The sequence below is a fragment of the Pithys albifrons genome, chromosome 8 (assembly GCF_047495875.1).
Source record: "Pithys albifrons albifrons isolate INPA30051 chromosome 8, PitAlb_v1, whole genome shotgun sequence".
In the NCBI taxonomy this organism is placed as follows: domain Eukaryota; kingdom Metazoa; phylum Chordata; class Aves; order Passeriformes; family Thamnophilidae; genus Pithys; species Pithys albifrons.
The window spans coordinates 40,027-64,144 of NC_092465.1; positions in this window are offsets into that span (position 1 = coordinate 40,027).

Below are 24,118 nucleotides of genomic sequence, written 5' to 3' on the forward strand. Positions count from 1 at the left end.
GCGCCGGGGATCCCAAAGAGGGGGTCCGAGGGGCGACACCTCGGGCGCCGGGGGTCCCCAAGGGGGGTTGCCGAGGGCCGAGCCCTCAGGCCCTGGTTTTCCCCAAGGGGGAGTTTGCCGATGGGCGAGACCTCGGTCGTCGGGGGTCCCCAAGGCGGGGCTGGCCGATGGGCGGCGCCTCGGGCGCCTCGGGTCGCCATGGGTGGGGATGGCCGAAGGGCGGCGCCTCGGGCGCCGGAAGTCCCCAAGGCGGGGCTGGCCGAAGGGCGGAGCCTCGGGCGCCGAGGGTCCCCAAGGCGGGGCTGGCCTAGGGGCGGAGCCTCCGGCGCCGAGGGTCCCCCAGGCGGGGCTGGCCGAGGGGCGGAGCCTCGGGCGCCAGGGGTCCCCAAGGCGGGCCTTGCCGAGGGGCGGAGCCTCGTGCGCCGAGGTTCCCGAAAGCGGGGCTGGCCGAGGGGCGGAGCCTCGGGCGCCGGGGGTCCCCAAGGCGGGGCTGGCCGAGGGGCGGAGCCTCGGGCGCCGAGGGTCCACAAGGCGGGCCTGGCCGAGGGGCGGAGCTTCGGGCGCCATGGGTCCCCAAGTCGAAGCTGGCCGAGAGGCGGCGCCTCGGGCGCCGGTGGTACCCAAGAGGGGGTTGCCGAGGGGCGAACTCTTGGGCGCCGAGGGTCCCCGAAGGTTGGTTGCCGTGGGGCGACGACTCGGGCGTCAAAGGTCCCCAATGTGGGCCAGCCATGGGGCAAAGCCTCGGGCGCCGGGGGTCCCCAAGGGAGGGGTTCCGAGGGGCGGAGCCTCGGGCGCCGTAGGTCCCTAAGGGGGGGTTGCCGAGGGGAGGCGCCTCGGGCGCCAGGGGTCCCCGAAGGGGGGGTTGCCGAGGGACGACATTTCGGGCAGCGGGTTCCCCAAGAAGGATTCCCGAGGGACGATATTTTGGGCACTGGTGCACCCCAAGGGGGAGTTGCCGAGGGTCGACGCCCCGGGCGCCGGTGGTCCCCAAAAGGGGTTTCCGAGGGGCGAAGACTCGGGCGCCGGGGGACCCCAAGGCGGGGCTGGCCGAGGGGCGGAGCCTCGGGCGCCGAGGGTCCCCAAGGCGGGCCTGGCCGAGGGGCGGAGCCTCGGGCGCCAAGGGTCCCCAAGGCGGGCCTGGCCGAGGGGCGGAGCCTCGGGAGCCGTGGGTCCCCAAGGCGGGGCTGGCCGAGGGGCGGAGCCTCGGGCGCCTGGGGTCCCCAAGGCGGGGCTGGCCGAGGGGCGGAGCCTCGAATGCCGGGGGTCCCCAAGGCGGGCCTGGCCGAGGGGCGGCGCCTCGGGCGCCGGGGGTCCCCAAGGAGGGGTTTCCACTGGGCAACACCTCGGGCGCCGGGGATCCCAAAGAGGGGGTCCGAGGGGCGACACCTCGGGCGAAGGGGGCCCCAAAGGGGGGTTCCCGACGGATGACATTTTGGGCACCGGGGGTCCCCAAGGGGGGTTCCCGAGGGCCGACATTTTGGGCGCCGGGGGTCCCCAAGGGGGGTTCCCGAGGGACGACATTTTGGGCATTGGGGGTCCCCAAGGGGGGTTCCCGAGGGACGACATTTTGGGCACCGGAGGTCCCCAAGGGGGGTTCCCGACGGACGACATTTTGGGCACCGGGGGTCCCCAAGGGGGGTTCCCGAGGGTCGACATTTTGGGCACCGGGGGTCCCCAAGGGGGGTTCCCGACGGACGACATTTTGGGCACCGGGGGTCCCCAAGGGGGGTTCCCGAGGGTCGACATTTTGGGCACCGGGGGTCCCCAAGGGGGGTTCCCGAGGGCCGACATTTTGGGCGCCGGGGGTCCCCAAGGGGGGTTCCCGAGGGTCGACATTTTGGGCACCGGGGGTCCCCAAGGGGGGTTCCCGAGGGCCGACATTTTGGGCGCCGGGGGTCCCCAAGGGGGGTTCCCGAGGGTCGACATTTTGGGCACCGGGGGTCCCCAAGGGGGATTCCGGAAGGACGAAATTTTGGGCACCGGGGTTCTCCAAGGGGGGTTCCCGAGGGGCAACATTTTTGGCACCGGGGTCCTCAAGGGAGGTTTCTGAGAGACGAACTTTTGGGCACCGGGGGTCCCCAAGTCGGGCTCCCGAGGCCCGACATTTTGAGCACCGGGGGTCCCTAAGGGACGTTCCCAAGGGACGACGCTTTGGGCACCCGGGTCCCCAAAGGGGGGTTCCCGAGGGCCCACATTTTTGGCACCGGGGCTCCCCAATAGGTGGTTTCGGGAGGGCGACATTTCGGGCACGCAGGTGGGGTCCCCGGGTGGGGCTCCCGAGGGGCGACATTTCGGGCACCGGGCGCCGGGAGGTCCCCGACGGGGGCTCCCGGGGGGCCTGCATTTCAGGCAACGGGGGCGGGGGTTCCCGGCGGGCGCTCCCAGAGGGCGGCATCTTGGGCACCGTGAGGTGGGGTCCCCGGTGGGAACTCCGGGGGCGACATGTCAGGCACTGGGGTGAGGGAGTCCCTGGGGTCCCCAAGGCGGAATTGCCGAGGGGCGACGCCACGGGCGCCGGGACTCCCCAGGGCGGGGCTGGCCGAGGGGCGGCGCCTCGGGCGCCGAGGGTCCCCAAGGTGGGCCTGGCCGAAGGGCGGAGCCTCGGGCGCCAAGGGTCCCCAAGGCGGGCCTGGCCGAGGGGCAGAGCCTCGGGCGCCGGGGGTCCCTAAGGCGGCCCTGGCCGAGGGGCGGCACCTCGGGCGCCTGGGGTCCCCGAAGCGGGGATGGCCGATGGGCGGCGCCTCGGGCGCCGTGGGTCCACAAGGCGGGCCTGGCCGAGGGGCGGAGCCTCGGGCGCCATGGGTCCCCAAGTCGAAGCTGGCCGAGAGGCGGCGCCTCGGGCGCCGGCGGTACCCAAGGGGGGGTTGCCGAGGGGCGAACTCTTCGGCGCCGAGGGTCCCCGAAGGTTGGTTGCCGTGGGGCGACGACTCGGGCGTCAAATGTCCCCAATGTGCGCCAGCCATGGGGCAAAGCCTCGGGCGCCGGGGGTTCCCAAGGGGGGGTTCCGAGGGGCGGAGCCTCGGGCGCCGTAGGTCCCTAAGGGGGGGTTGCCGAGGGGAGGCGCCTCGGGCGCCAGGGGTCCCCGAAGGGGGGGTTGCCGAGGGACGACATTTCGGGCAGCGGGTTCCTCAAGAAGGATTCCCGAGGGACGACATTTCGGGCACTGGTGCGCCCCAAGGGGGAGTTGCCGGGGGTCCCCAAAAGGGGGTTGCCGAGGGGCGAAGACTCGGGCGCCGGGGGACCCCAAGGCGGGGCTGGCCGAGGGGCGGCGCCTCGAGCGCCGAGGGTCCCCAAGACGGGGCTGGCCGAGGGGCGGAGCCTCGGGAGCCGAGGGTCCCCAAGGCGGGCCTGGGCGAGGGGCGGAGCCTCGGGCGCCAAGGGTCCCCAAGGCGGGCCTGGGCGAGGGGCGGAGGCTCGGGCGCCAAGGGTCCCCAAGGCGGGCCTGGCCGAGGGGCGGAGCCTCGGGAGCTGAGGGTCCCCAAGGCGGGGCTGGCCGAGGGGCGGAGCCTCGCGCGCCTGGGGTCCCCAAGGCGGGGCTGGCCGAGGGGCGGAGCCTCGAATGCCGGGGGTCCCCAAGGCGGGGCTGGCCGAGGGGCGGAGCCTCGGGCGCCGAAGGTCCCCAGGACAGGCCTGGCCGAGAGGCGGAGCCTCGGGCGCCGGAAGACCCCAAGGCGGGGATGGCCGATGGGTGGCGCCCCGGGCGCCGGGGTTCCCCAAGGCGGGGCTGGCCGAGGGCCGGCGCCTCGAGCGCCGAGGGTCCCCAAGACGGGGCTGGCCGAGGGGCGGAGCCTCGGGCGCCGAGGGTCCCCAAGGCGGGCCTGGGCGAGGGGCGGAGCCTCGGGCGCCGAGGGTCCCCAAGACGGGGCTGGCCGAGGGGCGGAGCCTCGGGCGCCAAGGGTCCCCAAGGCGGGCCTGGCCGAGGGGCGGAGCCTCGGGAGCTGAGGGTCCCCAAGGCGGGGCTGGCCGAGGGGCGGAGCCTCGGGCGCCTGGGGTCCCCAAGGCGGGGCTGGCCGAAAGGCGGAGCCTCGAATGCTGGGGGTCCCCAAGGCGGGGCTGGCCGAGGGGCGGAGCCTCGGGCGCCGAAGTTCCCCAGCGCAGGCCTGGCCGAGGGGCGGAGCCTCGAATGCCGGGGGTCCCCAAGGCGGGGCTGGCCGATGGGTGGCGCCCCGGGCGCCGGGGTTCCCCAAGGCGGGGCTGGCCGAGGGGCGGAGCCTCGAATGCCGGGGGTCCCCAAGGCGGGGCTGGCCGTTGGGCGGCGCCTCGGGCGTCGGGAGTCCCCAAGACGGGGCTGCCGAGGGGCGGCGCCTCGGGCGCCTCGGGTCCCCAAGGCGGGGCTGGCCGAGGGGCGGAGCCTCGGGCGCCAAGGGTCCCCAAGGCGGGGCTGGCTTAGGAGCGGCGCCTCGGGCGCCGGTGGTCCCCAAAGGGGGGTTGCCGAGGGGCGAGATTTTGGGCACCGGGGGTCCCCAAGAGGGGGTTGCCGAGGAGCGACGCCACAGGCCCCGGGGGGCCCAAAAGGGGGGGTTGCCGAGCGGCGACGCCTCCGGCGCGGGGTCCCTGAGGCGTTGTTGCCGTGGGGCGACGCCTCGGCGCCGGCGGTCCCAAAAGGGGGGGCTGGCCGAGTGTGGGCGCTTTGGGTGCCGAGCGTCCCCAAAAGGGGGCTGGTCGAGGGGCGGCGCCATGGGCGTCGCAGGTTCCCAAGGCGGGGCTAGCCGAGGGGCGGCGCCTCGGGCGCCGGGGGGTCCCCAAGGAGGGGTTTTCGCTGGGCAACACCTCGGGCGCCGGGGATCCCAAAGAGGGGGTCCGAGGGGCGACACCTCGGGCGCCGGGGTTCCCCAAGGGGGGTTGCCGAGGGCCGAGCCCTCAGGCCCTGGTTTTCCCCAAGGGGGAGTTTGCCGATGGGCGAGACCTCGGTCGTCGGGAGTCCCCAAGGCGGGGCTGGCCGATGGGCGGCGCCTCGGGCGCCTCGGGTCGCCATGGGCGGGGCTGGCCGAGGGGCGGCGCCTCGGGCGCCGGAAGTCCCCAAGGCGGGGCTGGCCGAAGGGCGGAGCCTCGGGCGCCAGGGGTCCCCAAGGCGGGCCTGGCCGAGGGGCGGAGCCTCGTGCGCCGAGGTTCCCGAAAGCGGGGCTGGCCGAGGGGCGGAGCCTCGGGCGCCGGGGGTCCCCAAGGCGGGGCTGGCCGAGGGGCAGAGCCTCGGGCGCCGAGGGTCCACAAGGCGGGCCTGGCCGAGGGGCGGAGCTTCGGGCGCCATGGGTCCCCAAGTCGAAGCTGGCCGAGAGGCGGCGCCTCGGGCGCCGGCGGTACCCAAGAGGGGGTTGCCGAGGGGCGAACTCTTGGGCGCCGAGGGTCCCCGAAGGTTGGTTGCCGTGGGGCGACGACTCGGGCGTCAAAGGTCCCCAATGTGGGCCAGCCATGGGGCAAAGCCTCGGGCGCCGGGGGTCCCCAAGGGGGGGGTTCCGAGGGGCGGAGCCTCGGGCGCCGTAGGTCCCTAAGGGGGGGTTGCCGAGGGGAGGCGCCTCGGGCGCCAGGGGTCCCCGAAGGGGGGGTTGCCGAGGGACGACATTTCGGGCAGCGGGTTCCCCAAGAAGGATTCCCGAGGGACGACATTTTGGGCACTGGTGCACCCCAAGGGGGAGTTGCCGAGGGTCGACGCCTCGGGCGCCGGGGGTCCCCAAAAGGGGGTTGCCGAGGGGCGAAGACTCGGGCGCCGGGGGACCCCAAGGCGGGGCTGGCCGAGGGGCGGAGCCTCGGGCGCCGAGGGTCCCCAAGGCGGGCCTGGCCGAGGGGCGGAGCCTCGGGCGCCAAGGGTCCCCAAGGCGGGCCTGGCCGAGGGGCGGAGTTTCGGGAGCCGTGGGTCCCCAAGGCGGGGCTGGCCGAGGGGCGGAGCCTCGGGCACCTGGGGTCCCCAAGGCGGGGCTGGCCGAGGGGCGGAGCCTCGAATGCCGGGCGTCCCCAAGGCGGGCCTGGCCGAGGGGCGGCGCCTCGGGCGCCGGGGGTCCCCAAGGAGGGGTTTCCCCTGGGCAACACCTCGGGCGCCGGGGATCCCAAAGAGGGGGTCCGAGGGGCGACACCTCGGGCGAAGGGGGCCCCAAAGGGGGGTTCCCGACGGATGACATTTTGGGCACCGGGGGTCCCCAAGGGGGGTTCCCGAGAGACGACATTTTGGGCGCCGGGGGTCCCCAAGGGGGGTTCCCGAGGGCCGACATTTTGGGCATTGGGGGTCCCCAAGGGGGGTTCCCGAGGGACGACATTTTGGGCACCGGGGGTCCCCAAGGGGGGTTCCCGACGGACGACATTTTGGGCACCGGGGGTCCCCAAGGGGGGTTCCCGACGGACGACATTTTGGGCACCGGGGGTCCCCAAGGGGGGTTCCCGAGGGCCGACATTTTGGGCGCCGGGGGTCCCCAAGGGGGGTTCCCGAGGGCCGACATTTTGGGCGCCGGGGGTCCCCAAGGGGGGTTCCCGAGGGTCGACATTTTGGGCACCGGGGGTCCCCAAGGGGGGTTCCCGAGGGCCGACATTTTGGGCGCCGGGGGTCCCCAAGGGGGGTTCCCGAGGGTCGACATTTTGGGCACCGGGGGTCCCCAAGGGGGATTCCGGAAGGACGAAATTTTGGGCACCGGGGTTCTCCAAGGGGGGTTCCCGAGGGGCAACATTTTTGGCACCGGGGTCCTCAAGGGAGGTTTCTGAGAGACGAACTTTTGGGCACCGGGGGTCCCCAAGTCGGGCTCCCGAGGGCCGACATTTTGAGCACCGGGGGTCCCTAAGGGACGTTCCCAAGGGACGACGCTTTGGGCACCCGGGTCCCCAAAGGGGGGTTCCCGAGGGCCCACATTTTTGGCACCGGGGCTCCCCAATAGGTGGTTTCGGGAGGGCGACATTTCGGGCACGCAGGTGGGGTCCCCGGGTGGGGCTCCCGAGGGGCGACATTTCGGGCACCGGGCGCCGGGAGGTCCCCGACGGGGGCTCCCGGGGGGCCTGCATTTCAGGCAACGGGGGCGGGGGTTCCCGGCGGGCGCTCCCAGAGGGCGGCATCTTGGGCACCGTGAGGTGGGGTCCCCGGTGGGAACTCCGGGGGCGACATGTCAGGCACTGGGGTGAGGGAGTCCCTGGGGTCCCCAAGGCGGAATTGCCGAGGGGCGACGCCACGGGCGCCGGGACTCCCCAGGGCGGGGCTGGCCGAGGGGCGGCGCCTCGGGCGCCGAGGGTCCCCAAGGTGGGCCTGGCCGAAGGGCGGAGCCTCGGGCGCCAAGGGTCCCCAAGGCGGGCCTGGCCGAGGGGCGGAGCCTCGGGCGCCGGGGGTCCCTAAGGCGGCCCTGGCCGAGGGGCGGCACCTCGGGCGCCTGGGGTCCCCGAAGCGGGGATGGCCGATGGGCGGCGCCTCGGGCGCCGTGGGTCCACAAGGCGGGCCTGGCCGAGGGGCGGAGCCTCGGGCGCCATGGGTCCCCAAGTCGAAGCTGGCCGAGAGGCGGCGCCTCGGGCGCCGGCGGTACCCAAGGGGGGGTTGCCGAGGGGCGAGCTCTTGGGCGCCGAGGGTCCCCGAAGGTTGGTTGCCGTGGGGCGACGACTCGGGCGTCAAATGTCCCCAATGTGCGCCAGCCATGGGGCAAAGCCTCGGGCGCCGGGGGTCCCCAAGGGGGGGTTCCGAGGGGCGGAGCCTCGGGCGCCGTAGGTCCCTAAGGGGGGGTTGCCGAGGGGAGGCGCCTCGGGCGCCAGGGGTCCCCGAAGGGGGGGTTGCCGAGGGACAACATTTCGGGCAGCGGGTTCCTCAAGAAGGATTCCCGAGGGACGACATTTCGGGCACTGGTGCGCCCCAAGGGGGAGTTGCCGAGGGTCGACGCCTCGGGCGCCGGGGGTCCCCAAAAGGGGGTTGCCGAGGGGCGAAGACTCGGGCGCCGGGGGACCCCAAGGCGGGGCTGGCCGAGGGGCGGCGCCTGGAGCGCCGAGGGTCCCCAAGACGGGGCTGGCCGAGGGGCGGAGCCTCGGGAGCCGAGGGTCCCCAAGGCGGGCCTGGGCGAGGGGCGGAGCCTCGGGCGCCAAGGGTCCCCAAGGCGGGCCTGGGCGAGGGGCGGAGCCTCGGGCGCCAAGAGGCCCCAAGGCGGGCCTGGCCGAGGGGCGGAGCCTCGGGAGCTGAGGGTCCCCAAGGCGGGGCTGGCCGAGGGGCGGAGCCTCGGGCGCCTGGGGTCCCCAAGGCGGGGCTGGCCGAGGGGCGGAGCCTCGAATGCCGGGGGTCCCCAAGGCGGGGCTGGCCGAGGGGCGGAGCCTCGGGCGCCGAAGGTCCCCAGGGCAGGCCTGGCCGAGAGGCGGAGCCTCGGGCGCCGGGGGTCCCCAAGGCGGGGATGGCCGATGGGTGGCGCCCCGGGCGCCGGGGTTCCCCAAGGCGGGGCTGGCCGAGGGGCGGCGCCTCGAGCGCCGAGGGTCCCCAAGACGGGGCTGGCCGAGGGGCGGAGCCTCGGGCGCCGAGGGTCCCCAAGGCGGGCCTGGGCGAGGGGCGGAGCCTCGGGCGCCGAGGGTCCCCAAGACGGGGCTGGCCGAGGGGCGGAGCATCGGGCGCCAAGGGTCCCCAAGGCGGGCCTGGCCGAGGGGCGGAGCCTCGGGAGCTGAGGGTCCCCAAGGCGGGGCTGGCCGAGGGGCGGAGCCTCGGGCGCCAAGGGTCCCCAAGGCGGGGCTGGCTTAGGAGCGGCGCCTCGGGCGCCGGTGGTCCCCAAAGGGGGGTTGCCGAGGGGCGAGATTTTGGGCACCGGGGGTCCCCAAGAGGGGGTTGCCGAGGAGCGACGCCACAGGCCCCGGGGGGCCCAAAAGGGGGGGTTGCCGAGCGGCGACGCCTCCGGCGCTGGGGGTCCCTGAGGCGTTGTTGCCGTGGGGCGACGCCTCGGCGCCGGCGGTCCCAAAAGGGGGGGCTGGCCGAGTGTGGGCGTTTTGGGTGCCGAGCGTCCCCAAAAGGGGGCTGGCCGAGGGGCGGCGCCATGGGCGTCGCGGATTCCCAAGGCGGGGCTAGCCGAGGGGCGGCGCCTCGGGCGCCGGGGGGTCCCCAAGGAGGGGTTTTCGCTGGGCAACACCTCGGGCGCCGGGGATCCCAAAGAGGGGGTCCGAGGGGCGACACGTCGGGCGCCGGGGTTCCCCAAGGGGGGTTGCCGAGGGCCGAGCCCTCAGGCCCTGGTTTTCCCCAAGGGGGAGTTTGCCGATGGGCGAGACCTCGGTCGTCGGGGGTCCCCAAGGCGGGGCTGGCCGATGGGCGGAGCCTCGGGCGCCAAGGGTCCCCAAGGCGGGGCTGGCCGATGGGCGGCGCCTCGGGCGCCGGTGGTCCCCAAAGGGGGGTTGCCGAGGGGCGAGATTTTGGGCACCGGGGGTCCCCAAGGCGGGGCTGGCCGATGGGCGGCGCCTCGGGCACCTCGGGTCGCCATGGGCGGGGATGGCCGAGGGACGGCGCCTCGGGCGCCGGAAGTCCCCAAGGCGGGGCTGGCTGAAGGGCGGAGCCTCGGGCGCCGAGGGTCCCCAAGGCGGGGCTGGCCTAGGGGCGGAGCCTCGGGCGCCGAGGTTCCCGACAGCGGGGCTGGCCGAGGGGCGGAGCCTCGGGCGCCGGGGGTCCCCAAGGCGGGGCCGCCTGAGGGGCGGAGCCTCGGGCGCCGAGGGTCCACAAGGCGGGCCTGGCCGAGGGGCGGAGCTTCGGGCGCCATGGGTCCCCAAGTCGAAGCTGGCCGAGAGGCGGCGCCTCGGGCGCCGGCGGTACCCAAGAGGGGGTTGCCGAGGGGCGAACTCTTGGGCGCCGAGGGTCCCCGAAGGTTGGTTGCCGTGGGGCGACGACTCGGGCGTCAAAGGTCCCCAATGTGGGCCAGCCATGGGGCAAAGCCTCGGGCGCCGGGGGTCCCCAAGAAAGGGGTTCCGAGGGGCGGAGCCTCGGGCGCCGTAGGTCCCTAAGGGGGGGTTGCCGAGGGGAGGCGCCTCGGGCGCCAGGGGTCCCCGAAGGGGGGGTTGCCGAGGGACGACATTTCGGGCAGCGGGTTCCCCAAGAAGGATTCCCGAGGGACGACATTTTGGGCACTGGTGCACCCCAAGGGGGAGTTGCCGAGGGTCGACGCCTCGGGCGCCGGGGGTCCCCAAAAGGGGGTTGCCGAAGGGCGAAGACTCGGGCGCCGGGGGACCCCAAGGCGGGGCTGGCCGAGGGGCGGCGCCTCGAGCGCCGAGGGTCCCCAAGACAGGGCTGGCCGAGGGGCGGAGCCTCGGGCGCCAAGGGTCCCCAAGGCGGGCCTGGCCGAGGGGCGGAGCCTCGGGCGCCAAGGGTCCCCAAGGCGGGCCTGGCCGAGGGGCAGAGCCTCGGGAGCCGAGGGTCCCCAAGGCGGGGCTGGCCGAGGGGCGGAGCCTCGGGCGCCTGGGGTCCCCAAGGTGGGGCTGGCCTAGGGGCGGAGCCTCGAATGCCGGGGGTCCCCAAGGCGGGGCTGGCCGAGGGGCGGAGCCTCGGGCGCCGAAGGTCCCCAGGGCAGGCCTGGCCGAGGGGCAGAGCCTCGGGCGCCGGGGGTCCCCAAAACGGGGCTGGCCGATGGGTGGCGCCCCGGGCGCCGGGGTTCCCCAAGGCGGGGCTGGCCGAGGGGCGGAGCCTCGAATGCCGGGGGTCCCCAAGGCGGGGCTGGCCGTTGGGCGGCGCCTCGGGCGTCGGGAGTCCCCAAGACGGCGCTGCCGAGGGGCGGCGCCTCAAGCGCCTCGGGTCCCCAAGGCGGGGCTGGCCGAGGGGCGGAGCCTCGGGCGCCGGGGGTCCCCAAGGCGGGGCTGGCTTAGGGGCGGCGCCTCGGGCGCCGGTGATCCCCAAAGGGGGGTTGCCGAGGGGCGAGATTTTGGGCACCGGGGGTCCCCAAGAGGGAGTTGCCGAGGAGCGACGCCACAGGCCCCGGGGGGCCCAAAAGGGGGGGTTGCCGAGCGGCGACGCCTCCGGCGCTGGGGGTCCCTGAGGCGTTGTTGCCGTGGGGCGACGCCTCGGGCGCCGGCGGTCCCAAAAGGGGGGGCTGGCCGAGTGTGGGCGCTTTGGGTGCCGAGCGTCCCCAAAAGGGGGCTGGCCGAGGGGCGGCGCCTTGGGCGTCGCGGATTCCCAAGGCGGGGCTAGCCGAGGGGCGGCGCCTCGGGCGCCGGGGGGTCCCCAAGGAGGGGTTTTCGCTGGGCAACACCTCGGGCGCCGGGGATCCCAAAGAGGGGGTCCGAGGGGCGACACCTCGGGCGCCGGGGGTCCCCAAGGGGGGTTGCCGAGGGCGGAGCTCTCAGGCCCTGGTTTTCCCCAAGGGGGAGTTTGCCGATGGGCGAGACCTCGGTCGTCGGGGGTCCCCAAGGCGGGGCTGGCCGATGGGCGGCGCCTCGGGCGCCTCGGGTCGCCATGGGCGGGGATGGCCGAGGGGCGGCGCCTCGGGCGCCGGAAGTCCCCAAGGCGGGGCTGGCCGAAGGGCGGAGCCTCGGGCTCCGAGGGTCCCCAAGGCGGGGCTGGCCTAGGGGCGGAGCCTCCGGCGCCGAGGGTCCCCAAGGCGGGGCTGGCCGAGGGGCGGAGCCTCGGGCGCCAGGGGTCCCCAAGGCGGGGCTTGGCCGAGGGGCGGAGCCTCGTGCGCCGAGGTTCCCGAAAGCGGGGCTGGCCGAGGGGCGGAGCCTCGGGCGCCGGGGGTCCCCAAGGCGGGGCTGGCCGAGGGGCGGAGCCTCGGGCGCCGGGGTTCCACAAGGCGGGCCTGGCCGAGGGGCGGAGCTTCGGGCGCCATGGGTCCCCAAGTCGAAGCTGGCCGAGAGGCGGCGCCTCGGGCGCCGGTGGTACCCAAGAGGGGGTTGCCGAGGGGCGAACTCTTGGGCGCCGAGGGTCCCCGAAGGTTGGTTGCCGTGGGGCGACGACTCGGGCGTCAAAGGTCCCCAATGTGGGCCAGCCATGGGGCAAAGCCTCGGGCGCCGGGGGTCCCCAAGAGGGGGGTTCCGAGGGGCGGAGCCTCGGGCGCCGTAGGTCCCTAAGGGGGGGTTGCCGAGGGGAGGCGCCTCGGGCGCCAGGGGTCCCCGAAGGGAGGGTTGCCGAGGGACGACATTTTAGGCACTGGTGCACCCCAAGGGGGAGTTGCCGAGGGTCGACGCCTCGGGCGCCGGGGGTCCCCAAAACGGGGTTGCCGAGGGGCGAAGACTCGGGCGCCGGGGGACCCCAAGGCGGGGCTGGCCGAGGGGCGGAGCCTCGGGCGCCGAGGGTCCCCAAGGCGGGCCTGGGCGAGGGGCGGAGCCTCGGGCGCCAAGGGTCCCCAAGGCAGGCCTGGCCGAGGGGCGGAGCCTCGGGAGCCGAGGGTCCCCAAGGCGGGGCTGGCCGAGGGGCGGAGCCTCGGGCGCTTGGGGTCCCCAAGGCGGGGCTGGCCGAGGGGCGGAGCCTCGAATGCCGGGGGTCCCCAAGGCGGGGCTGGCCGAGGGGCGGAGCCTCGGGCGCCGAAGGTCCCCAGGGCAGGCCTGGCCGAGGGGCAGAGCCTCGGGCGCCGGGGGTCCCCAAGGCGGGGCTGGTCGATGGGTGGCGCCCCGGGCGCCGGGGTTCCCCAAGGCGGGGCTGGCCGAGGGGTGGAGCCTCGAATGCCGGGGGTCCCCAAGGCGGGGCTGGCCGTTGGGCGGCGCCTCGGGCGTCGGGAGTCCCCAAGACGGCGCTGCCGAGGGGCGGCGCCTCGGGCGCCTCGGGTCCCCAAGGCGGGGCTGGCCGAGGGGCGGAGCCTCGAATGCCGGGGGTCCCCAAGGCGGGCCTGGCCGAGGGGCGGCGCCTCGGGCGCCGGGGGTCCCCAAGGAGGGGTTTCCACTGGGCAACACCTCGGGCGCCGGGGATCCCAAAGAGGGGGTCCGAGGGGCGAAACCTCGGGCGAAGGGGGCCCCAAAGGGGGGTTCCCGACGGATGACATTTTGGGCACCGGGGGTCCCCAAGGGGGGTTCCCGAGGGACGACATTTTGGGCGCCGGGGGTCCCCAAGGGGGGTTCCCGAGGGCCGACATTTTGGGCGCCGGGGGTCCCCAAGGGGGGTTCCCGAGGGCCGACATTTTGGGCGCCGGGGGTCCCCAAGGGGGGTTCCCGAGGGTCGACATTTTGGGCACCGGGGGTCCCCAAGGGGGGTTCCCGAGGGCCGACATTTTGGGCGCCGGGGGTCCCCAAGGGGGGTTCCCGAGGGTCGACATTTTGGGCACCGGGGGTCCCCAAGGGGGATTCCGGAAGGACGAAATTTTGGGCACCGGGGTTCTCCAAGGGGGGTTCCCGAGGGGCAACATTTTTGGCACCGGGGTCCTCAATGGAGGTTTCTGAGAGACGAACTTTTGGGCACCGGGGGTCCCCAAGTCGGGCTCCCGAGGGCCGACATTTTGAGCACCGGGGGTCCCTAAGGGACGTTCCCAAGGGACGACGCTTTGGGCACCCGGGTCCCCAAAGGGGGGTTCCCGAGGGCCCACATTTTTGGCACCGGGGCTCCCCAATAGGTGGTTTCGGGAGGGCGACATTTCGGGCACGCAGGTGGGGTCCCCGAGTGGGGCTCCCGAGGGGCGACATTTCGGGCACCGGGCGCCGGGAGGTCCCCGACGGGGGCTCCCGGGGGGCCTGCATTTCAGGCAACGGGGGCGGGGGTTCCCGGCGGGCGCTCCCAGAGGGCGGCATCTTGGGCACCGTGAGGTGGGGTCCCCGGTGGGAACTCCGGGGCGACATGTCAGGCACTGGGGTGAGGGAGTCCCTGGGGTCCCCAAGGCGGAATTGCCGAGGGGCGACGCCACGGGCGCCGGGACTCCCCAGGGCGGGGCTGGCCGAGGGGCGGAGCCTCGGGAGCCGAGGGTCCCCAAGGCGGGCCTGGGCGAGGGGCGGAGCCTCGGGCGCCAAGGGTCCCCAAGGCGGGCCTGGCCGAGGGGCGGAGCCTCGGGCGCCGGGGGTCCCTAAGGCGGCCCTGGCCGAGGGGCGGCACCTCGGGCGCCTGGGGTCCCCGAAGCGGGGATGGCCGATGGGCGGCGCCTCGGGCGCCGTGGGTCCACAAGGCGGGCCTGGCCGAGGGGCGGAGCCTCGGGCGCCATGGGTCCCCAAGTCGAAGCTGGCCGAGAGGCGGCGCCTCGGGCGCCGGCGGTACCCAAGGGGGGGTTGCCGAGGGGCGAGCTCTTGGGCGCCGAGGGTCCCCGAAGGTTGGTTGCCGTGGGGCGACGACTCGGGCGTCAAATGTCCCCAATGTGCGCCAGCCATGGGGCAAAGCCTCGGGCGCCGGGGGTCCCCAAGGGGGGGTTCCGAGGGGCGGAGCCTCGGGCGCCAAGGGTCCCCAAGGCGGGCCTGGCCGAGGGGCGGAGCCTCGGGCGCCGGGGGTCCCTAAGGCGGCCCTGGCCGAGGGGCGGCACCTCGGGCGCCTGGGGTCCCCGAAGCGGGGATGGCCGATGGGCGGCGCCTCGGGCGCCGTGGGTCCACAAGGCGGGCCTGGCCGAGGGGCGGAGCCTCGGGCGCCATGGGTCCCCAAGTCGAAGCTGGCCGAGAGGCGGCGCCTCGGGCGCCGGCGGTACCCAAGGGGGGGTTGCCGAGGGGCGAGCTCTTGGGCGCCGAGGGTCCCCAAAGGTTGGTTGCCGTGGGGCGACGACTCGGGCGTCAAATGTCCCCAATGTGCGCCAGCCATGGGGCAAAGCCTCGGGCGCCGGGGGTCCCCAAGGGGGGGTTCCGAGGGGCGGAGCCTCGGGCGCCGTAGGTCCCTAAGGGGGGGTTGCCGAGGGGAGGCGCCTCGGGCGCCAGGGGTCCCTGAAGGGGGGGTTGCCGAGGGACGACATTTCGGGCACTGGTGCGCCCCAAGGGGGAGTTGCCGAGGGTCGACGCCTCGGGCGCCGGGGGTCCCCAAAAGGGGGTTGCCGAGGGGCGAAGACTCGGGCGCCGGGGGACCCCAAGGCGGGGCTGGCCGAGGGGCGGAGCCTCGGGAGCCGAGGGTCCCCAAGGCGGGCCTGGGCGAGGGGCGGAGCCTCGGGCGCCAAGGGTCCCCAAGGCGGGCCTGGGCGAGGGGCGGAGCCTCGGGCGCCAAGGGTCCCTAAGGCGGGCCTGGCCGAGGGGCGGAGCCTCGGGAGCTGAGGGTCCCCAAGGCGGGGCTGGCCGAGGGGCGGAGCCTCGGGCGCCTGGGGTCCCCAAGGCGGGGCTGGCCGAGGGGCGGAGCCTCGAATGCCGGGGGTCCCCAAGGCGGGGCTGGCCGAGGGGCGGAGCCTCGGGCGCCGAAGGTCCCCAGGGCAGGCCTGGCCGAGAGGCGGAGCCTCGGGCGCCGGGGTTCCCCAAGGCGGGGCTCGCCGAGGGGCGGCGCCTCGAGCGCCGAGGGTCCCCAAGACGGGGCTGGCCGAGGGGCGGAGCCTCGGGCGCCGAGGGTCCCCAAGGCGGGCCTGGGCGAGGGGCGGAGCCTCGGGCGCCGAGGGTCCCCAAGACGGGCCTGGGCGAGGGGCGGAGCCTCGGGCGCCAAGGGTCCCCAAGGCGGGCCTGGCCCAGGGGCGGAGCCTCGGGAGCCGAGGGTCCCCAAGGCGGGGCTGGCCGAGGGGCGGAGCCTCGGGCGCCTGGGGTCCCCAAGGCGGGGCTGGCCGAGGGGCGGAGCCTCGAATGCCGGGGGTCCCCAAGGCGGGGCTGGCCGAGGGGCGGAGCCTCGGGCGCCGAAGGTCCCCAGGGCAGGCCTGGCCGAGGGGCAGAGCCTCGGGCGCCGGGGGTCCCCAAGGCGGGGCTGGTCGATGGGTGGCGCCCCGGGCGCCGGGGTTCCCCAAGGCGGGGCTGGCCGAGGGGCGGAGCCTCGAATGCCGGGGGTCCCCAAGGCGGGGCTGGCCGTTGGGCGGCGCCTCGGGCGCCTCGGGTTCTTAAGGCGGGGCTGGCCGAGGGGCGGAGCCTCGGGCGCCAAGGGTCCCCAAGGCGGGGCTGGCTTAGGAGCGGCGCCTCGGGCGCCGGTGGTCCATAAAGGGGGGTTGCCGAGGGGCGAGATTTTGGGCACCGGGGGTCCCCAAGAGGGGGTTGCCGAGGAGCGACGCCACAGGCCCCGGGGGGCCCAAAAGGGGGGGTTGCCGAGCGGCGACGCCTCCGGCGCTGGGGGTCCCTTAGGCGTTGTTGCCGTGGGGCGACGCCTCGGCGCCGGCGGTCCCAAAAGGGGGGGCTGGCCGAGTGTGGGCGCTTTGGGTGCCGAGCGTCCCCAAGGGGGGCTGGCCGAGGGGCGGCGCCATGGGCGTCGCGGATTCCCAAGGCGGGGCTAGCCGAGGGGCGGCGCCTCGGGCGCCGGGGGGGTCCCCAAGGAGGGGTTTTCGCTGGGCAACACCTCGGGCGCCGGGGATCCCAAAGAGGGGGTCCGAGGGGCGACACCTCGGGCGCCGGGGGTCCCCAAGGGGGGTTGCCGAGGGCCGAGCCCTCAGGCCCTGGTTTTCCCCAAGGGGGAGTTTGCCGATGGGCGAGACCTCGGTCGTCGGGGGTCCCCAAGGCGGGGCTGGCCGATGGGCGGCGCCTCGGGCGCCTCGGGTCGCCATGGGAGGGGATGGCCGAGGGGCGGCGCCTCGGGCGCCGGAAGTCCCCAAGGCGGGGCTGGCCGAAGGGCGGAGCCTCGGGCGCCGAGGGTCCCCAAGGCGGGGCTGGCCTAGGGGCGGAGCCTCCGGCGCCGAGGGTCCCCAAGGCGGGGCTGGCCGAGGGGCGGAGCCTCGGGCGCCAGGGGTCCCCAAGGCGGGCCTGGCCGAGGGGCGGAGCCTCGTGCGCCGAGGTTCCCGAAAGCGGGACTGGCCGAGGGGCGGAGCCTCGGGCGCCGGGGGTCCCCAAGGCGGGGCTGGCCGAGGGGCGGAGCCTCGGGCGCCGAGGGTCCACAAGGCGGGCCTGGCCGAGGGGCGGAGCTTCGGGCGCCATGGGTCCCCAAGTCGAAGCTGGCCGAGAGGCGGCGCCTCGGGCGCCGGCGGTACCCAAGAGGGGGTTGCCGAGGGGCGAACTCTTGGGCGCCGAGGGTTCCCGAAGGTTGGTTGCTGTGGGGCGACGACTCGGGCGTCAAAGGTCCCCAATGTGGGCCAGCCATGGGGCAAAGCCTCGGGCGCCGGGGGTCCCCAAGGGGGGGGTTCCGAGGGGCGGAGCCTCGGGCGCCGTAGGTCCCTAAGGGGGGGTTGCCGAGGGGAGGCGCCTCGGGCGCCAGGGGTCCCCGAAGGGGGGGTTGCCGAGGGACGACATTTCGGGCAGCGGGTTCCCCAAGAAGGATTCCCGAGGGACGACATTTTGGGCACTGGTGCACCCCAAGGGGGAGTTGCCGAGGGTCGACGCCTCGGGCGCCGGGGGTCCCCAAAAGGGGGTTGCCGAGGGGCGAAGACTCGGGCGCCGGGGGACCCCAAGACGGGGCTGGCCGAGGGGCGGAGCCTCGGGCGCCGAGGGTCCCCAAGGCGGGCCTGGGCGAGGGGCGGAGCCTCGGGCGCCAAGGGTCCCCAAGGCGGGCCTGGCCGAGGGGCGGAGCCTCGGGAGCTGAGGGTCCCCAAGGCGGGGCTGGCCGAGGGGCGGAGCCTCGGGCGCCTGGGGTCCCCAAGGCGGGGCTGGCCGAGGGGCGGAGCCTCGAATGCCGGGGGTCCCCAAGGCGGGGCTGGCCGAGGGGCGGAGCCTCGGGCGCCGAAGGTCCCCAGGGCAGGCCTGGCCGAGGGGCAGAGCCTCGGGCGCCGGGGGTCCCCAAGGCGGGGCTGGTCGATGGGTGGCGCCCCGGGCGCCGGGGTTCCCCAAGGCGGGGCTGGCCGAGGGGCGGAGCCTCGAATGCCGGGGGTCCCCAAGGCGGGGCTGGCCGTTGGGCGGCGCCTCGGGCGTCGGGAGTCCCCAAGACGGGGCTGCCGAGGGGCGGCGCCTCGGGCGCCTTGGGTCCCCAAGGCGGGGCTGGCCGAGGGGCGGAGCCTCGGGCGCCGGTGGTCTCCAAAGGGGGGTTGCCGAGGGGCGAGATTTTGGGCACCGGGGGTCCCCAAGAGGGGGTTGCCGAGGAGCGACGCCACAGGCCCCGGGGGGCCCAAAAGGGGGGGTTGCCGAGCGGCGACGCCTCCGGCGCTGGGGGTCCCTGAGGCGTTGTTGCCGTGGGGCGACGCCTCGGCGCTGGCGGTCCCAAAAGGGGGGGCTGGCCGAGTGTGGGCGCTTTGGGTGCCGAGCGTCCCCAAAAGGGGGCTGGCCGAGGGGCGGCGCCATGGGCGTCGCGGATTCCCAAGGCGGGGCTAGCCGAGGGGCGGCGCCTCGGGCGCCGGGGGGTCCCCAAGGAGGGGTTTTCGCTGGGCAACACCTCGAGCGCCGGGGATCCCAAAGAGGGGGTCCGAGGGGCGACACCTCGGGCGCCGAAAGTCCCCAAGGGGGGTTGCCGAGGGCCGAGCCCTCAGGCCCTGGTTTTCCCCAAGGGGGAGTTTGCCGATGGGCGAGACCTCGGTCGTCGGGGGTCCCCAAGGCGGGGCTGGCCGATGGGCGGCGCCTCGGGCGCCTCGGGTCGCCATGGGCGGGGATGGCCGAGGGGCGGCGCATCGGGCGCCGGAAGTCCCCAAGGCGGGGCTGGCTGAAGGGCGGAACCTCAGGCGCCGAGGGTCCCCAAGGCGAGCCTGGCCGAGGGGCGGAGCCTCGGGCGCCGAGGGTCCCCAAGGCGGGCCTGGCCGAGGGGCGGCGCCTCGGGCGCCGGGGGTCCCCAAGGAGGGGTTTCCACTGGGCAACACCTCGGGCGCCGGGGATCCCAAAGAGGGGGTCCGAGGGGCGACACCTCGGGCGAAGGGGGCCCCAAAGGGGGGTTCCCGACGGACGACATTTTGGGCACCGGGGGTCCCCAAGGGGGGTTCCCGAAGGCCGACATTTTGGGCGCCGGGGGTCCCCAAGGGGGGTTCCCGACGGACGACATTTTGGGCATTGGGGGTCCCCAAGGGGGGTTCCCGAGGGACGACATTTTGGGCACCGGGGGTCCCCAAGGGGGGTTCCCGACGGACGACATTTTGGGCACCGGGGGTCCCCAAGGGGGGTTCCCGACGGACGACATTTTGGGCGCCGGGGGTCCCCAAGGGGGGTTCCCGAGGGCCGACATTTTGGGCGCCGGGGGTCCCCAAGGGGGGTTCCCGAGGGCCGACATTTTGGGCGCCGGGGGTCCCCAAGGGGGGTTCCCGAGGGTCGACATTTTGGGCACCGGGGGTCCCCAAGGGGGGTACCCGAGGGCCGACATTTTGGGCGCCGGGGGTCCCCAAGGGGGGTTCCCGAGGGTCGACATTTTGGGCACCGGGGGTCCCCAAGTCGGGCTCCCGAGGGCCGACATTTTGAGCACCGGGGGTCCCTAAGGGACGTTCCCAAGGGACGACGCTTTGGGCACCCGGGTCCCCAAAGGGGGGTTCCCGAGGGCCCACATTTTTGGCACCGGGGCTCCCCAATAGGTGGTTTCGGGAGGGCGACATTTCGGGCACGCAGGTGGGGTCCCTGGGTGGGGCTCCCGAGGGGCGACATTTCGGGCACCGGGCGCCGGGAGGTCCCCGGCGGGGGCTCCCGGGGGGCCTGCATTTCAGGCAACGGGGGCGGGGGTTCCCGGCGGGCGCTCCCAGAGGGCGGCATCTTGGGCACCGTGAGGTGGGGTCCCCGGTGGGAACTCCGGGGGGCGACATGTCAGGCATCGGGGTGAGGGAGTCCCTGGGGTCCCCAAGGCGGAATTGCCGAGGGGCGACGCCACGGGCGCCGGGACTCCCCAGGGCGGGGCTGGCCGAGGGGCGGCGCCTCGGGCGCCTCGGGTCCCCAAGGTGGGCCTGGCCGAGGGGCGGAGCCTCGGGCGCCAAGGGTCCCCAAGGCGGGCCTGGCCGAGGGGCGGAGCCTCGGGCGCCGGGGGTCCCTAAGGCGGCCCTGGCCGAGGGGCGGCACCTCGGGCGCCTGGGGTCCCCGAAGCGGGGATGGCCGATGGGCGGCGCCTCGGGCGCCGTGGGTCCACAAGGCGGGCCTGGCCGAGGGGCGGAGCCTCGGGCACCATGGGTCCCCAAGTCGAAGCTGGCCGAGAGGCAGCGCCTCGGGCGCTGGCGGTACCCAAGGGGGGGTTGCCAAGGGGCGAGCTCTTGGGCGCCGAGGGTCCCCGAAGGTTGGTTGCCGTGGGGCGACGACTCGGGCGTCAAAGGTCCCCAACGTGCGCCAGCCATGGGGCAAAGCCTCGGGCGCCGGGGGTCCCCAAGGGGGGGTTCCGAGGGGCGGAGCCACGGGCGCCGTAGGTCCCTAAGGGGGGGTTGCCGAGGGGAGGCGCCTCGGGCGCCAGGGGTCCCCGAAGGGGGGGTTGCCGAGGGACGACATTTCGGGCAGCGGGTTCCTCAAGAAGGATTCCCGAGGGACGACATTTTGGGCACTGGTGCACCCCAAAGGGGAGTTGACGAGGGTCGACGCCTCGGGCGCCGGGGGTCCCCAAAAGGGGGTTGCCGAGGGGCGAAGACTCGGGCGCCGGGGGACCCCAAGGCGGGGCTGGCCGAGGGGCGGCGCCTCGAGCGCCGAGGGTCCCCAAGACGGGGCTGGCCGAGGGGCGGAGCCTCGGGCGCCGAGGGTCCCCAAGGCGGGGCTGGGGCGAGGGGCGGAGCCTCAGGCGCCAAGGGTCCCCAAGGCGGGCCTGGCCGAGGGGCGGAGCCTCGGGAGCTGAGGGTCCCCAAGGCGGGGCTGGCCGAGGGGCGGAGCCTCGGGCGCCTGGGGTCCCCAAGGCGGGGCTGGCCGAGGGGCGGAGCCTCGGGCGCCGAAGTTCCCCAGCGCAGGCCTGGCCGAGGGGCGGAGCCTCGGGCGCCGGGGGTCCCCAAGGCGGGGCTGGCCGAGGGGTGGCGCCCCGGGCGCCGGGGTTCCCCAAGGCGGGGCTGGCCGAGGGGCGGAGCCTCGAATGCCGGGGGTCCCCAAGGCGGGGCTGGCCGTTGGGCGGCGCCTCGGGCGTCGGGAGTCCCCAAGACGGGGCTGCCGAGGGGCGGCGCCTCGGGCGCCTCGGGTCCCCAAGGCGGGCCTGGGCAAGGGGCGGAGCCTCGGGCGCCAAGGGTCCCCCAAGGCGGGCCTGGCCGAGGGGCGGAGCCTCGGGCGCCGAAGGTCCCCAAGGCGGGGCTGGCCGAGGGGCGGAGCCTCGGGCGCCAGGGGTCCCCAAGGCGGGCCTGGCCGAGGGGCGGAGCCTCGGGCGCCGAGGTTCCCGAAAGCGGGGCTGGCCGAGGGGCGGAGCCTCGGGCGCCGGGGGTCCCCAAGGCGGGGCTGGCCGAAGGGCGGAGCCTCGGGCGCCGAGGGTCCCCAAGGCGGGGCTGGCCTAGGGGCGGAGCCTCCGGCGCCGAGGGTCCCCAAGGCGGGGCTGGCCGAGGGGCGGAGCCTCGGGCGCCGAAGTTCCCCAGCGCAGGCCTGGCCGAGGGGCGGAGCCTCGGGCGCCGGGAGTCCCCAAGGCGGGGCTGCCGATGGGTGGCGCCCCGGGCGCCGGGGTTCCCCAAGGCGGGGCTGGCCGAGGGGCGGAGCCTCGAATGCCGGGGGTCCCCAAGGCGGGGCTGGCCGTTGGGCGGCGCCTCGGGCGTCGGGAGTCCCCAAGACGGGGCTGCCGAGGGGCGGCGCCTCGGGCGCCTCGGGTCCCCAAGGCGGGGCTGGCCGAGGGGCGGAGCCTCGGGCGCCAAGGGTCCCCAAGGCGGGGCTGGCTTAGGAGCGGAGCCTCGGGCGCCGGTGGTCCCCAAAGGGGGGTTGCCGAGGGGCGAGATTTTGGGCACCGGGGATCCCCAAGAGGGGGTTGCCGAGGAGCGACGCCACAGGCCCCGGGGGGCCCAAAAGGGGGGGTTGCCGAGCGGCGACGCCTCCGGCGCTGGGGGTCCCTGAGGCGCTGTTGCCGTGGGGCGACGCCTCGGCGCCGGCGGTCCCAAAAGAGGGGGCTGGCCGAGTGTGGGCGCTTTGGGTGCCGAGCGTCCCCAAAAGGGGGCTGGCCGAGGGGCGGCGCCATGGGCGTCGCGGATTCCCAAGGCGGGGCTGGCCGAGGGGCGGAGCCTCGGGCGCCAGGGGTCCCCAAGGCGGGCCTGGCCGAGGGGCGGAGCCTCGGGCGCCGAGGTTCCCGAAAGCGGGGCTGGCCGAGGGGCGGAGCCTCGGGCGCCGGGGGTCCCCAAGGCGGGGCTGGCCGAAGGGCGGAGCCTCGGGCGCCGAGGGTCCCCAAGGCGGGGCTGGCCTAGGGGCGGAGCCTCCGGCGCCGAGGGTCCCCAAGGCGGGGCTGGCCGAGGGGCGGAGCCTCGGGCGCCGAAGTTCCCCAGCGCAGGCCTGGCCGAGGGGCGGAGCCTCGAATGCCGGGGGTCCCCAAGGCGGGGCTGGCCGATGGGTGGCGCCCCGGGCGCCGGGGTTCCCCAAGGCGGGGCTGGCCGAGGGGCGGAGCCTCGAATGCCGGGGGTCCCCAAGGCGGGGCTGGCCGTTGGGCGGCGCCTCGGGCGTCGGGAGTCACCAAGACGGGGCTGCCGAGGGGCGGCGCCTCGGGCGCCTCGGGTCCCCAAGGCGGGGCTGGCCGAGGGGCGGAGCCTCGGGCGCCAAGGGTCCCCAAGGCGGGGCTGGCTTAGGAGCGGAGCCTCGGGCGCCGGTGGTCCCCAAAGGGGGGTTGCCGAGGGGCGAGATTTTGGGCACCGGGGGTCCCCAAGAGGGGGTTGCCGAGGAGCGACGCCACAGGCCCCGGGGGGCCCAAAAGGGGGGGTTGCCGAGCGGCGACGCCTCCGGCGCTGGGGGTCCCTGAGGCGCTGTTGCCGTGGGGCGACGCCTCGGCGCCGGCGGTCCCAAAAGGGGGGGCTGGCCGAGTGTGGGCGCTTTGGGTGCCGAGCGTCCCCAAAAGGGGGCTGGCCGAGGGGCGGCGCCATGGGCGTCGCGGATTCCCAAGGCGGGGCTAGCCGAGGGGCGGCGCCTCGGGCGCCGGGGTCCCCAAGGAGGGGTTTTCGCTGGGCAACACCTCGGGAGCCGGGGATCCCAAAGAGGGGGTCCGAGGGGCGACACCTCGGGCGCCGGGGGTCCCCAAGGGGGGTTGCCGAGGGCCGAGCCCTCAGGCCCTGGTTTTCCCCAAGGGGGAGTTTGCCGATGGGCGAGACCTCGGTCGTCGGGGGTCCCCAAGGCGGGGCTGGCCGATGGGCGGCGCCTCGGGCACCTCGGGTCGCCATGGGCGGGGATGGCCGAGGGGCGGCGCCTCGGGCGCCGGAAGTCCCCAAGGCGGGGCTGGCCGAAGGGCGGAGCCTCGGGCGCCGAGGGTCCCCAAGGCGGGGCTGGCCTAGGGGCGGAGCCTCCGGCGCCGAGGGTCCCCAAGGCGGGGCTGGCCGAGGGGCGGAGCCTCGGGCGCCAGGGGTCCCCAAGGCGGGCCTGGCCGAGGGGCGGAGCCTCGGGCGCCGAGGTTCCCGAAAGCGGGGCTGGCCGAGGGGCGGAGCCCCGGGCGCCGGGGTTCCCCAAGGCGGGGCTGGCCGAGGGGCGGAGCCTCGGGCGCCGAGGGTCCACAAGGCGGGCCTGGCCGAGGGGCGGAGCTTCGGGCGCCATGGGTCCCCAAGTCGAAGCTGGCCGAGAGGCGGCGCCTCGGGCGCCGGCGGTACCCAAGAGGGGGTTGCCGAGGGGCGAACTCTTGGGCGCCGAGGGTCCCCGAAGGTTGGTTGCCGTGGGGCGACGACTCGGGCGTCAAAGGTCCCCAATGTGGGCCAGCCATGGGAGAAAGCCTCGGGCGCCGGGGGTCCCCAAGGGGGGGTTCCGAGGGGCGGAGCCTCGGGCGCCGTAGGTCCCTAAGGGGGGGTTGCCGAGGGGAGGCGCCTCGGGCGCCTCGGGTCCCCGAAGGGGGGGTTGCCGAGGGACGACATTTCGGGCAGCGGGTTCCCCAAGAAGGATTCCCGAGGGACGACATTTTGGGCACTGGTGCACCCCAAGGGGGAGTTGCCGAGGGTCGACGCCTCGGGCGCCGGGGGTCCCCAAAAGGGGGTTGCCGAGGGGCGAAGACTCGGGCGCCGGGGGACCCCAAGGCGGGGCTGGCCGAGGGGCGGCGCCTGGAGCGCCGAGGGTCCCCAAGACGGGGCTGGCCGAGGGGCGGAGCCTCGGGCGCCGGGGGGTCCCCAAGGAGGGGTTTTCGCTGGGAAACACCTCGGGAGCCGGGGATCCCAAAGAGGGGGTCCGAGGGGCGACACCTCGGGCGCCGGGGGTCCCCAAGGGGGGTTGCCGAGGGCCGAGCCCTCAGGCCCTGGTTTTCCCCAATGGGGAGTTTGCCGATGGG